Here is a 14542-nt window from a genome sequence, read left to right as displayed (position 1 = left end):
ATTTGAATAAATAAACATAAGCTTTTTGATTAGTTAAATAATAAATAAGTGAATGAATGTCAGTCAAATTTGCTTACATATAAATAAATAAATAAATAAATGTTGAAGGGAAACGTTTTTATTAATGTGCCTTTCAGTCAAATTTGCTTACATTTAAATAAATAACTAAACATGAACTTTTTGATTAGTTAAATAATAAATAAATAAATAAATAAATAAATACATAAATAAGTGAATAAATGAATGTTGAGGGGGAACGTTTTTATTAATTTTCCTATCAGTAAAATGTGCTTACATTTGATTAAATAAATAAATAAAGGGATTGTCTAGGGAAAAGTTTTTTTATTATCATTAGTATTTTACACTTAAATGTTGAGGAGAAAAGTTTTTATTATTTTGCCTGTCAGTAAAATGTGCTTACATTTGATTAAATAAATAAATAAATAAAGTTATTGTCTAGGGATAAATTTTTTAATATTATTATTATTATTATTTTACACTTAAATGTTGAGGGGAAAAGTTTTTATTAATTTACCCTTCAGTCAAATTTGCTTACGTTTGATTAGTTTAATTAGTTGAATTGAATTAGTTGAATTGAATATTAATATTTATTAAATAAATATTAATGTTAATATATTTAATATTTATTTTAATAATAAATATTTTATTTACATTTGTAAGTATTTAAACAAAAAAAGTCAGTTTGATTACATTTTCCAAAAATAATACATTTCAGAAAAGTTTGTTTTTGCATCACATTTACAAATAATGCCAACAAAAACATACCAACAAGTGTACAGCAGAATATATTGAATATTTTCAAGTTTAACTGCAAAGTGAAATCCACTATTTTCATTAGATCATTCATCTCAGACTTTTGGACCCCACTATGTGTATTTGTGTTTATATCTGTGTGGATAAATATAGATTATTAAGAGACAGTGTCTCATATGTATGCAGCTGAGTGTGTCTGTTTTTGGTTAGAGATTAGCACTGGTCAAAGAAGTGTGTGAATTATTGGCTGGCCTGGTCAGTTAAGTGTGTGTGTGTGTGTGTGTGTGTGTGTGTGTGTGTGTGTGTGTGTGTGTGAACGAGCTGTGAAGTGCTGATTATAGTGTAGCTGTTGGATCTATGAGCTCTCTCTTTACTAATGAGCTACTATTGTACTCCACTACCTAGAACAAAACCTCACACCAGGAGAGCCAGCCTGACACACATTTACACACCGGCCAAAGTCTGTTAGAGCTAACGTCCACCTTTTTCATCAAACGTATGGATTTACACGCTCTAATACTCAACTTGACTTTTAGAGGCATGAAATGCTAGTAAATCACCCTGGTAGAAAGAGACAAATCATAATGGCAGAGCATTAGAATTATAATTCATCACGCAAAGATAAATATAGTTTACATTAGGGTTAAGCTAGGATTTAAACTGAGCCAGTGTTAATTCAGGAACACCCCTATGTATCATTTGCATGTAAACATCGGGTTGAATGATGTCTACGCAGGCTCCCTTAAATTCAAGTCCAAGTGCTGTGAATCTAAAGCACTGGAGACAAAGTTGCAAAGACTGTTTATCCCAAAACACACTAAATAGTGGAAGAGTCACTTTCTGATGGACAGAAAGTGGGAGTTTGAGCTCAGAATGGCTTTTCTTTGTGTGCATGCTATTGTTTAGTAATGATACTAAACTGGACAGATACTCTAGTGTGTTATGGGTCCAATATGGTAATGTTATTAGATTTACAGATACCCCATGTTGTGTGCATGTGCGTTTTAATGAGCTGGAGTTGCGAACGGCTTCACTGTGCAAGACAATGCGTAAAACTAGTATAATATGCAAATAATGTAACAGCTCCATCAAGCAAACAAATGACAGTAAATATCAGATCATTTGTAGGCGTATTTATGTGAATGAAGCAGGGTTATTATCGTTAACTAAAAGCAAAAATAAAACGTGTAAAATATTTTTGTTAATTGAAATAAAGCTGAGATGAAATATAAGTATCAGATAAAAAATGTTGGCTTAGCAATTAACTAAAAATAAGTTACATTTTAAGCACTTAAATTACTGTAAATAAACAGAAAAAGGGAAATACAAATACAAAAATGCACAGCAAAAATATATTTTTTTATATATATAAAAATAAAAGCTACAATTTTAATGTCATAAAATTCTAATTAAATGTCTTTTTTATTTAAATGTAAAAATAAATCTGCGTTGTTTCTCCTGTTGATCTTTAGTCAAAAAATCTGCAAAATTCAAACATTTAATTAAAAATAAAAATAAGTGAGGGGAATATAATATTATGAAATAAATGGTTTTCTCTAATTCACCTTGGCCATTATTGTTGGCACCCTTGTATTCAAAACTTTCTGCAACTTCCATTTGCATGAAAAACAGCTCTGATTTCCCCCCCCTTCATGCCTGATGAGGTTTGAGAATATATGGCAAGTGATTTTAGACTATTCCTCCATACAGAATTTCTCCAAATCCTTCAAATGTTGGTGCTCACTCTTCTTCAGTTTATCCCACTCATTTTCCATAGGATTCAGGTCAGGGAATTGGGATGGTTATGGCAGAATCTTGATTTTGTGTACAGTGACCAGTTTTTGTGTTGATTTTGATGTTTGTTTTGAATCAATGTGGTGATGGAAGATCTAACCATGACCCATTATAATATTTCTAAATTCTCATTTCATATGGCAATAAAAGCCAGTCCTGGCTGAAGTTCCAGTATGGTAAATTAATATGGTGGAGTTTGTTTTTGCATGAGAGCAGATGATTTGTTTCTTGAACAGTGTCTGAAATGACTTGTTGTGATGGAGGTGCAGTTTTCCTTTATTTTTTATATTTTTTTCTGACACTAAAATTCAACTGATTTCTGCAATTTTTCATCTGAGATCTTTGAAGAGTATTTGGCCACTTAAATTGTTCTCTTTGCTGCACATTAAGACAATATTGACACACATCATGTTGCAAGCAGATTTTTAACATCTCCAGTCCATTAAAACTTAATTATTACCCTGATGTTGGAAATGAGAATATTTAATGTTTTAAGTATTTTCTTAAAGCCACTTTGTATTGTGTAAAGATCAACAATCTTTTGCTGTACATCAGAAGTATATTCTTTGGTTTTACCCATTGTGATGAATGATTAGGTTGGTTTGGGCTTTGTGTTACTAATATTTATTCATCTGTGCACCAAGACGTCATGACTGGACAACAATCATGTTAAGAAAATTAAGAAATGTTAAGAAATTGGAAATTTCAATGGAAATATATTTAGGAAATAATTTACTCATAAGAATTTCTAAGGGTGCCAATAATGGTGGCCAGGGAGTATTTGAGAAAAACATTTCTTTATAAAGTTATATTCCACCTCACTTTAAATTGTTTAACTTTAATGAAATGTTTGAATTTTGCAGAATTTTTGACTAAAAGAGCTTAAGGAGAAACAATGCAGATTTTTTTTACAGCCTTCTTTGCCCATATTTACCAAGGGTGCCAACAATTTTGTCCATGACTCTCTCTCTATATATATATAATAACTGACAGAAGCACACAGCAAAGTGACTTTTAAAATCATTTATTTCTATATTAAAATCTAAAAATGTATATATTGAAATATAAAATCTATATTAAAATCTATACATTACTAAAAATATAAAAATTAAAATCTAATAATAAAAGCTTAAAATTTAATGTCATAAAATAGAAATTAAATTTTTGTTTTATTTAAATATATTTAACTAATGACCAAAATCACAGCATAATGATTAAAAATAAATTTAAATTAAAATGGAACATTTATAAATAATAAATGTATGTAATAAAAATGTAATAAAATGTATATTATCTAGATATATCTATATCTAGATAAAAGATAATAATAGAAATCAAACTTGATGTAAATACCTTGTAATACAAAAAATGACAACATAAAATATGAATATGGCAACATGAAAATATAAAATAAAAGCTTAAAATTTTATGTCAAAAAAGTCATTAAATTTCAGCTTTATTTAATATTATACATAACTAATAAAAATGCTAAAAAGCACACAGCAAAATGACTAAAAATAAATACAAATTAAAAAAAATTGAATTATAATCTGTTATCTAGATAATAGATAATAATATAAATAAAATAATTGAAACCTAAATTGTAATACAGTATAAAAAAGCAATAAGAATGACAAAAATGAACAGCAAAATTACTCTCTATCTAGATAATAGATAATAATAGAAATGAAATTAAATTAAACCTAAATTGTAATACAGTATATCTAAACAAAAACTAAAATGTATAAAAAGGATAAAATTACACAGCAAAATTACTAAACATGAAAATAAAAAAATGTAATATAAGAACAAAAGGTTAAAATGTAATAAAATAATTTTTTTTGTTTTATTTAAATATTAACTATTAAAAATGACAAAAAGCACACAGCAAAATGACAAAAAATATATTACAATGAAAATGAAAATGTAACGTTTATAAAAAATAAAATCTTATATTCAATAAAATTTATATTTTGTTTTATATTTAATAAAATGAAAAATATAGATAAATCTATATCTATCTATCTAGACAATAGACAATAACAAAAATAAAAATTAATTAAACCTAAACTGTAATACAGTACCTACTAAAACGAAACCTAACTAAAAAATACAATTAAAAAATTAAAATATAAGAATAAAAGCTTAACATTTATTGTTAAAGTAAAAACTAAATATTTGTTTTATTTAAATATTTAAATAAAATTCTAAATATTAATGCTAACTATAGTATATGCATAATTCCAAAACAAGACTGTAATGAAGTCACATCATAAAGTGTGTAGGGGGAGGTTTACGGACAGAATGAGTTTGTGAGTGTGCCTTAGTTGACCTCTTGGAGTGTAAGTGTGTGTTTGTGTCCATAATGAAGTGCATATGTGTGCGAGCCGAGTGTGTGAGCCATATGTGTGTCCACTCATTGACCTTTCTCATGTGTGTGTCCATTTATCTCAATTCTTCTTTGATATACTGGCCTGTCACTGAGTTTTAGTGTGTGTGTGTTTTAGGTTTCTCTGATATAGTGCAGCTGTCATAGATGCTGTCTGTCCTTATTAAACATCCATTTGTGCCAACAGTGTCTGTGACTACACATCCTCAGAGCTTTTTTCATGTCAATTAGGATTAGAACCCAGCATGTAGCTAATGGACGAGATAGATGGACCAACAGCCCGACACTTCAGTCCTAAAACCAGCTTTTCACCCCCATGCCAGTGTGTGTGTGAGATGAAGCGTATATATGTAGATATACTCATTTATTGCTTTATAGCGTTTGCAAAAATGCTCCTCATCTGCATCATACATTCTGTGTGTGTATTTTAATTCTCCCTAGTGATTCACATTGTGTCCTGCACTTTATTCCCTCTGTTTGAATATGCTAATGAGGTTGTATTCTTATTCGGAGCCACCTGGTATCCATGGAGACTGATACCTATAGACTAGAGTGCATGCGTCGCATGCATGAAAACACAGATGTTAGGGTCAGTTTGCTCATTGACTCGGAATGAAATCACAGACGCAGCACAGTCTGGGTGGGTGTATGTCTGTGACTGTGTCTGTGTCGTAACGTTTGCTTTATTAGGGATTAGATGTCATTACTTGGATTAACCTGCCTGCTCAAATAATCCCTGCGCTAAGAGACATGAATTACTGACTCCACCCGCTGTAGTGACACACACAATCTTAAGGAAGATATTTGGATTCCTTAAGGGTATAAATTTGATGCATATGATGCTGATTTGTTCTGCACAATAGACAGAATAGATACAAACCATACACATCAAAGCTAAAGCAACAAGTGGCCTATCTTGAAGTACATGCTTGATCTTTATACATTCGACCCAAGACGTTACACACACACACACACACACACACACACACACAGAGGCAGACACACACTGACCTTAAAAACACCCCGTCCTAGCAGGCAGAGGTCGAGTCCATCTTTCAGGAGCAGGAGCACATGATGTGTCAATCAGATAGACAGCCTCCCACAAAAATAAAATTTATTTTGGAGAGAAAAACATTCTAAGTGTCAGACTATAAAATATTATAACAACACTGAAAATGACAAAAATGACTGCATTTTTGTCATTTTTAGTGTTGTTATAATATTTCACTTGCAAGTCTGGAAGTGCAGCAAGAACCAACAATATTAAAATCTGATTCAAATTATATTGAAAATATTTTAGTTGGTCAATTTTATTTATTTACTTTGTATGTGTTTAAAAAAAAAATCAGTCAATCAAACTGTAAAAAAAAAAAAAAAATTGGTAGCTTAAAAAATGAAAGGCACTACTAGAATTTTGGAATACACTCACACATATTGGTTTGCATCTTTGTGGGGACATGCAAGTTAAATCTGAAGTGCTAAAATTACTGAAAATAAACAGAAAACATGGCAATAAATAGAAACTAAAACTGAATAAAAACAAGTAAAAATGAATTAAACCTAAATATTATATATAACTAGTAAAAACGACAAAAGGCACACAGCAAAATGACTCAAAATAAACTAAAATTAAACTGAAAATTGAACGTTTCTAAATAAAAATATCTAGAATAAATATATAAAAAATCTATCTAGATAATACATAATAATAGAAATAAAAATAAATTAGTATATCTAAACAAAAATTTAAAATAATGACAAATGACAAAAAAACAGAGCAAAATGACGAAAATGAAAATATAAAAATAAAATTTTAAAATTTAATGTCATTCAAAAAGGAAAACAATATATATACATTATACACTACCAGTCAAAATTTGTGAACAGTACGATTTTTAATGTTTTTAAAAGTGTCTTCTGCTCACCAAGCCTGCATTTAATTGATCTAAAGTACTGGAAAAACAGTACAATTTTTAAATATTTTTACTATTTAAAATAACTGTTTTCTATTTGAATATATTTTAAAATGTAATTTATTCTTGGGATTTCAAAGCATTTTTTAGCGTCATTACTCTATTCACATGATCCTTCTGAGATTTATTATTATGGTGAAAACAGCGGAGTATAATTTCTTCTGGTTTCTTTGATGAATAGAAGGATCAGAAGAATAGCATTTAATAATATAATAATAAAATGTTTCCTGAACAGCAAATCAGCATATTAGTGTCATGTGACACTAAAGAGTGGAGTAAAGATGCTGAAAATTTAGGTTTGATTACAGGAATAAATTACATTTAAAAAAAATATTCAAATAGAAAGCAGTTATTTGAAAATAGTAAAAATATTTTACAATATTACTGCTGTATTTTGGATCAAATAAATGCAGGCTTGGTGAGCAGAAGAGACTTCTTTAAAAAACAAAAAATCTTACTGTTTTATTTAGTGTGTGTGTGTTTCAAAAAATGTAGTGAAAGGAAAACTGTCAAGCTATAAAGGTTTGGTCTGCCTACTTGAACCAAAAAAAGGCACAGAGTTGCGGCACTTGTTTCCTGAAAGTGGAAAGTCGCTAGAACTTTGGAATTGTACACACACACACTGCTTTATATTTTTTGTGGGGACATGCCATAGATGTAATAGTTTTTATACAGTACAAACTGTATTTCCTATCCCTGTATGAAACCAACCCCTCAGACAAAACTTTCTGCAATTTTAATTTTATTAAACACAAAAATCTGTATGATTTATAAGCTTGTTTTCCCATGGGGACCAAAATAAAATGTCCCCACAAGGTCATAATTTACTGATATTACTATACTTGTGTGGACATTTGGTCTTCATAATGTAGGAAATACCAGGTACACACTCACACATTTACACATATAGGCTACTACAATAATCGAGTAAGTATTTCTTTGTGGTGTGAATGTGTCTAATTCTGTTCATAAATGTATTATGTTTGTAGATTAGGCTACCTGGTGTATTTAAAAAGTAGTTAAGATTCCTTACCTGAATAGAAATGTTTTGTTCTTGCCATGTGTTTTTAAGCACTGAGTTCAAAGTGAGAGTGTGATTGTTGCTGCCAAGTGCGTTTGTATATGATTGGTTCAGTGTAACAGGAAGTGTTATCAGTGTGTAGCTTTGTTGACTGTTGCAATAGCAGATAAGAGTGGCATTCCCCATAACCTTTCTTCCTCCAAAACTAGATTACTACCCTCCCTTTACAACACACACACACACTGAGACAATACCCCCTTTCCAGTTTACAACTCCAAGTAGTTACTGCCAGGAAGCGCATACCCAAACTACTCCCCCAACACACTCCCTTCCTCCAACTTACCCCAGTAGGTTCCTCTATACATGTATACTATACAGCTATAATGCTTATATACAGGCACCTATAGAGTTCTCCATTTTAAATGCAGTGCCAATACGGAGATTTTATAAAGATGTAGACCAAAATATAGAAACATAAAAAACACCATTCTGTTCTATTGGAAAGTAGGTTGTACTTCAGATTAGTTTTTATAATTGCTCCCTGAATCTGAGGGATCTGTATTTTTCTTTATTAAGGCATATCACTGTTAAGGACAAGTAAGAAGAGAAAACATTTGAAAGAAAGACCTGGGAATTACTGTGCATGATTAGCAATTTTTTTCTTCTAATCACCATTAGAGGGCGCCCCATATTCTGTTACCATGCTTGCCACAGAAATGACAAAGGAAATCTTACTTTTATGTGGAATAATGTCAATTTTATCAGTGAAGGTTAATAAACTCTGTGGAATTCAACACAGTATAATTTAATCATGTAAGTAAACAGTTATATATTGTGAACGTTATCCTCTTTCTAACTGTTGCACTTGAAATTGACTTGCAGCATCTGAATAGCATCTGAATTCAGAGCACATCGTTGTGAAACTGGACACTATGTAACCTCACTTTCCATACATAATTAGAAACAATGTAAAAGTGTTCTCCAGTTCCAGATGAGTGGATCATAATGTCATGTAAACATTTTAAGATTAACTGCACATAGTCTGAAGGAATGTACTAAGTGCATCTAAAGGAATGTGCTGTCATTTTCAAGATCCTTCAGTGGCCATTTTACAAAGTTAGCAGTTAGTTAGCAGATGTTTTTATGCAAAGTGACTTACAGAAGACTAATTACAGGGGTAATTGTCCTGCAGCACAATGGTGTTAACTGCCTTGTTTATAGGGCACAGCAACAGAGCCAGATTATTATTTCTAGATGCTTACCATATTAATTGAACCATATTTACATTTTAGTGCAACTCTTTCATACCAAAAAAGATATGTCTACACTACATTCAAAAGTGTGGGATCAGTAAGATTTTTAATGTCTTTTATAGAAGTTTCTTATGCTAATCTTCAAGACTGCATTTATTTGATCACAAATACAATAAAACAGTAATATTGTGAAATATTATTGCAATTTAAAATAATAGTTTTGTATTTTAATATACTTTAAAATATAATTTATTCTTGTGAATTTTTAGCATCATTACTTCAGTCCTCAGTGTCACATGATTCTTTGTAAATCATTATAATATGCTGATTTAGTAGACATTTGATCAATGTTGGGAACAGTTGTGCTGCTTAATATTTTGGGACCTGTGATACTTTGATTCTTTGATTAATAAAAAGTTAAGAAAAACAGTGTTTATTCAAAATAGAAATTTTGTGTTACAATATACACTACTTTTCAAAGTTTGGGGGAGGGGGTAATTTTAACATAAATTAATACTTTTATTTAGCAAGGTTGTGTTAAATGGACAAAAAGTGATAGTAAAGACTTAAAAATATATATTTTAAATAAATGCTGTTCTTTTGAACTTTTTATTCATCAAAGAATCAAAGAAAAAAGTATCACAGGTTCCAAAAAATACTAAGCAGCACAATAGTTCTGCATATTAGAATGATATATCTATGTACTGTTTATAGTCTGCAACTTTATTATAATATATTTTAAAATACATACAGTTGCAATCGAAATTATTCAACCCCCTTTGACCTGCAAGACAATTTGCTTCAGAGAACAAAATTTTGTGAAACCAATTCAACAAAGGCATCAGTACAGTATTAGAGAAAGTTAAATAATACGCTTTGAGTAATTCTGAGAATGTAAGTTCATGAATAATGTAAAAAAAAAAAAAAAATCTAATTGGCTCTAAATGTTCATGTTTAAATTTATTCAACCCCAAAAAGTAAAATGTGGCGCATAATCTTTTCTTTAATACCACCAATAAATGCTGCTCGGAAGTGCTTAGAAGCTTCTGTCACCTCTTTACGTCAATCTTGGCCAATTCCTCGCCTGAATAAGCTTTGAGAACACTGATAATCTTTGGTTTTTAGTTTACATTCCCACTGCTTTCTTCAAATTCAAACAAATATTTTCAATGAGAATTGAATCTGGAGACTGAACAGGCCACTCAAGAACATTCTATGACTGATCTCCGAACCAAGCATAAGTAGATTTGGATGTGTACTTTGATGATTGTCGTGCAGAAAAGTCCATTGATCATCAGCTTCAGTCTTTGCACCAAAGCTCATCATAATTCTTGCCAAAATGGCAAAAAAACAACCCCATAACAGGACTATCCCACCTAGATGTTTGACGATGGAGATGGTGTTCTTCTGCTTACAAGGTTTGCCTTTGTTTGCACCAGACATACCACTGATCCATGGGTCCAAAAAGTTCCAATTTGGTCACATCACTCCATACAACATTCTTCCAGACTTCCACAGGTCTATCCAAGCTAATTTTAGTATGTTCAAGGCCTTTTTGTTTTTGTTGGTCAGGAGTGGTATTCGGAAAGATGCCTCAACTTGAAGGCCATACTCTGCATTGAACTGTTGTTCCTCCTTTCATCTGGTCATCTTGCAAGTCTTTGGCTGTACATCGCAGGTTTTTCTCTGATAAAAAATGTAATGATATTGTGCTTTTTTGTTTAACACCCTCAAAGGTTTTCTAGTACAACCCACTTTAAACTAAGGAATAAGGCTTCCAGCTGTGTCTCTAGAAATATTTAATGTCTTGGAAATCTTCTAGACTTTCTAATATGATAAAACAGTTTCTTCTCTGTAGCTTCTCTATAGCTTTTGTGAGAGGTCTGTTGACTTTACTATATTTGCTACTCAACTTCAGCACATGCATGAGCTAAATGTATGTATGTGTAACACCCCACTTTCTTAAACAGAGTTTTTAAATGTCATGATCGGGGCTGTGGGTCTTCCCTCAGCCTCCCGAGGTCGCTGTTCCTGCACTGCACTGTCTTAATTATGTCACCTGTCTTCCCCAGCTGATCACACTTATTATTTGTCCTTATAATCTCAACTCGTTCTCCACTCTGTGAGTCTGCATTGTTTCTTGATCCCCGTTTCTGTTATGTTTCTTGTTATCCTGCTCAAGTCCAGATCCTGTCGTGTTGGCTTTTTGTATTGTTTGTTTGTTTACTTATATTAAATACTTCACTTACCTGCACTTGGACCCAGACCTCATCAATCTACCGTGACATTAAAGGCTTAATTGTGCTTTAAAACTAATTTGTTCCCTACCATAAAAATAAGTGACTTAAAACAGCAGTGTTGAATAGGGGTTGAATAATTGTGACATAGTTGTATTAAAAAATCCTATAACTCAAAAACATTACATTATATATTGACATTTTCACTTTTAATATGCCAGTAAAACTGATGTAGATGCATTTTTTAGAAAGTCCTGGATCTTCAGAAAAGCTTATTTGTAAAGTACTGCAGTCTCTGTGGCAACTGCAACTGTATATAGAGAAAAAAATATTCAAAGCTCTCAGACAAAGCAACCATTTTCTATTCTTGTCATAATGTTTTAATATATATTTAAATATTCTGGACAAGATGCATATTTAAATACTTGTGGACAAATAAATAAAATACAACCACAAATTCAACAATGCATTATGTAAATATTACAATTACATCATACAAATATATTAAGTGTATTTTCAAAATATACTTTCTGCAATATATTTTCATATTTTTATTGCCAAAGGCCAACATCACCCAGAGACTTTAGAAGTCATTTGCCCACCAAAGCATAAGCTGTGTGAAAAAAAAAGCCCCTCCAGACAGGCTTTAAATCATTATATTACAAGTGATAAGCTGATTTAGGTGGGGAAAGGGGAGGTGTTTCGATTTCAATAAATTCTCTTTGCCTTTCTTCACTGGTTAATTACTTATTGGGGTCATGCATTTGAGCCAATCAGAGACAGCTGGTCTTGAGGGTCAGCTAAAAGATGAGCTCTTTTATTGAAGTGTTTGTTTTGTTGCATTATCATCTGTTCTGTCTGAATGTAGTCATCTGTGGGACACACACACACCTTTCAGGTTACATTTTGATTCAGCCATTAGTTCAGCGTTTGGGTGTGTTGATGAAAAGTGTTTACCTTGATGATCTGTATTGTGTTTGTAGACAGCAGCTAGGCCGAATAAGCACATGATAGTGAAAGCGATGATGATGAAGACCAACTCAAATCCTGAAAACAACAGATCCATAACAAACACGCAAAATTCCACCTCTACACACACATACACACAAACAGAGAAAGAGACGAAAGCAACATGATTACACAGTTTTAAACAGAAGATTTTGTATAATAACACACAAATGTGTAAGCCTGAAGCAACTCAGATACGCTGGGCCCTGAAGATATTAATGTAAGACTGACTGAACAGAGAAAATCCATTAACAAGCTGCATGTATTCTGGATCAATAAACCACATTTAGCTGGAGAGGCGAGTGTGTAGTTGTGTTGATGAATAAAGCAAAAGACTAGAAGTGCCTTAAAGATAGAGCTAAAAAATCTACCAATTAATGCAACGCTGTAAGTGATAATATACTGCCAGCTGGTCATTATCACAAATAAACCCTAATAGTGTGATTAGGAGCAGTGTAAATATTGACTGCAGATACTAGAAAATATATAGCACTGGTATTTCATCATGGTTAACAATCAAACATTTAGTGGCTATTTTAATAAAAAAAAAAATTGAGCAATTCAGATCAAGTATTTCAATTATACAAATTTTTCTCTTCTGCTCACAAAGCCTGCATTTATTTGATCCTAAGTACAGCAAAAACAGTACAATTTTGTAATATTTGTATAATTTTAAATAACTGTTTTCTATTTGAGTATATTTTAAAATGTAATTTATTCCTGTGATTTCAAAGCTGAATTTTTTCCATCATTACTCCAGTCACATGATCCTTCAGAAATCATTCTAAAATTCTGATTTGCTGCTTTAAAAAATGTATTATTATTATTATGTTCAAAACAGCTGAGTAGAATTTTTTCGGGTTTCTTTGATGAATAGAAATTACAGAAGAGCACCATTTATCTGAACATTATACGTGTCTTTATCATCACTTTTGATCAATTTAAAGCAACCTTGCTAAATAAAAGTATTAATTAAAATAAAATTTTCATTAAAAATTATACTGACTCTAAGCTTTTGATTTGCATAGTGTTTAACGTTAAATACTAATCTTTGAATTTTATATTTATCAAAGAATCCTGGGGAAAAAAGTTCAAAAAAACTGTTTTAAATATTGATAATAATAATTGTTTCAAATCAGCAAATCAGCATATTAGAATGAAACTGAAGTAATGATGTTGAAAATGTAGCTTTGATCACAGAAATTCAAATAGAAAAAAGTTATTTTAAAATATTTCACAATATTTCTGCTTTTGCTGAATTTTGAATCAAATAAATGCAGGCTTGGCGAGCAGAAGAGACTTACTGTTCAAAAACTTTTGACTGGTAGTATACGTTTATGTCGACAGCTCATAAAATTTTTATATTTTATCATGAAATTGGGTTGGAATAATAGACAATAATAATGATTGTTAATGTTTCCAAATTTGGCCCTGTTGGTGAAATTAAATATGATATGAGGATCACAAATTATGAAACATGAAACATCCACAAACAAAAATTACTGTGCCATTCAAGGTTAACCATTCATACAGTAAATAAAAAGAAAATATTAGCAATAAAAACGAATAAAAAATATAATAAGTAATAAAGTATATTATTACTATAGTAAGTAATAAAATCTATAATAGTTTCTTAATGATACCACTACTAAAACATTACTGGTGTTATCATAAAATTATTGCATATAATGCTGAATGCATTCTTTTGATGTCAGCAATTGCTTTTATAGGTCTTAACATTTTGTGTGTAAAGAGAGAGAGAGAGAGAAATGGATATAAATACCTTTTTTGCTCTCTTTCAACAGGATACAACCCATCAATAGTAGCTCATTCAATTTATACCACACACAGTTTATGCATCATGCTTGTGTGTTAGAGTCTTAGGTTTTACAAGTTTCTTCCACAGAGCAATCAAAGTCCACTTCTTCCTACTTCCTTACTGCTGCCTATAAACCACACCAATGTTTAAACCTACTTTTCATACTTAAGGTACCTACAGACATACATTTGCTGTCTTTATTGTTTACCTGAGTTCGCAGCTGGATCCAGTCGAGGTTATGAGGTTTCAAGTGCAATAAAGGCCGCAGCATGCA

General features: G+C 31.1%; 1 long non-coding RNA gene across 1 annotated transcript; it reads right to left on the bottom strand.

The window, feature by feature from the left end:
- Positions 1-11876: 11876 nt before the first annotated feature.
- LOC141336334 (uncharacterized) lies at positions 11877-14338 on the bottom strand. Its single transcript, XR_012355700.1, has 3 exons — positions 14233-14338; positions 12399-12530; positions 11877-12313 (listed from the first exon to the last, which is right to left on the bottom strand). It is a non-coding gene; the product is annotated as an uncharacterized lncRNA (long non-coding RNA).
- Positions 14339-14542: the final 204 nt, after the last annotated feature.

The sequence above is a fragment of the Garra rufa genome, chromosome 6, assembly GCF_049309525.1.
Source record: "Garra rufa chromosome 6, GarRuf1.0, whole genome shotgun sequence".
Lineage (NCBI taxonomy): Eukaryota > Metazoa > Chordata > Actinopteri > Cypriniformes > Cyprinidae > Garra > Garra rufa.
The sequence above is the reverse complement of the archived record's forward strand: the minus strand, read 5'-3'. Positions and strand labels throughout refer to the sequence as shown.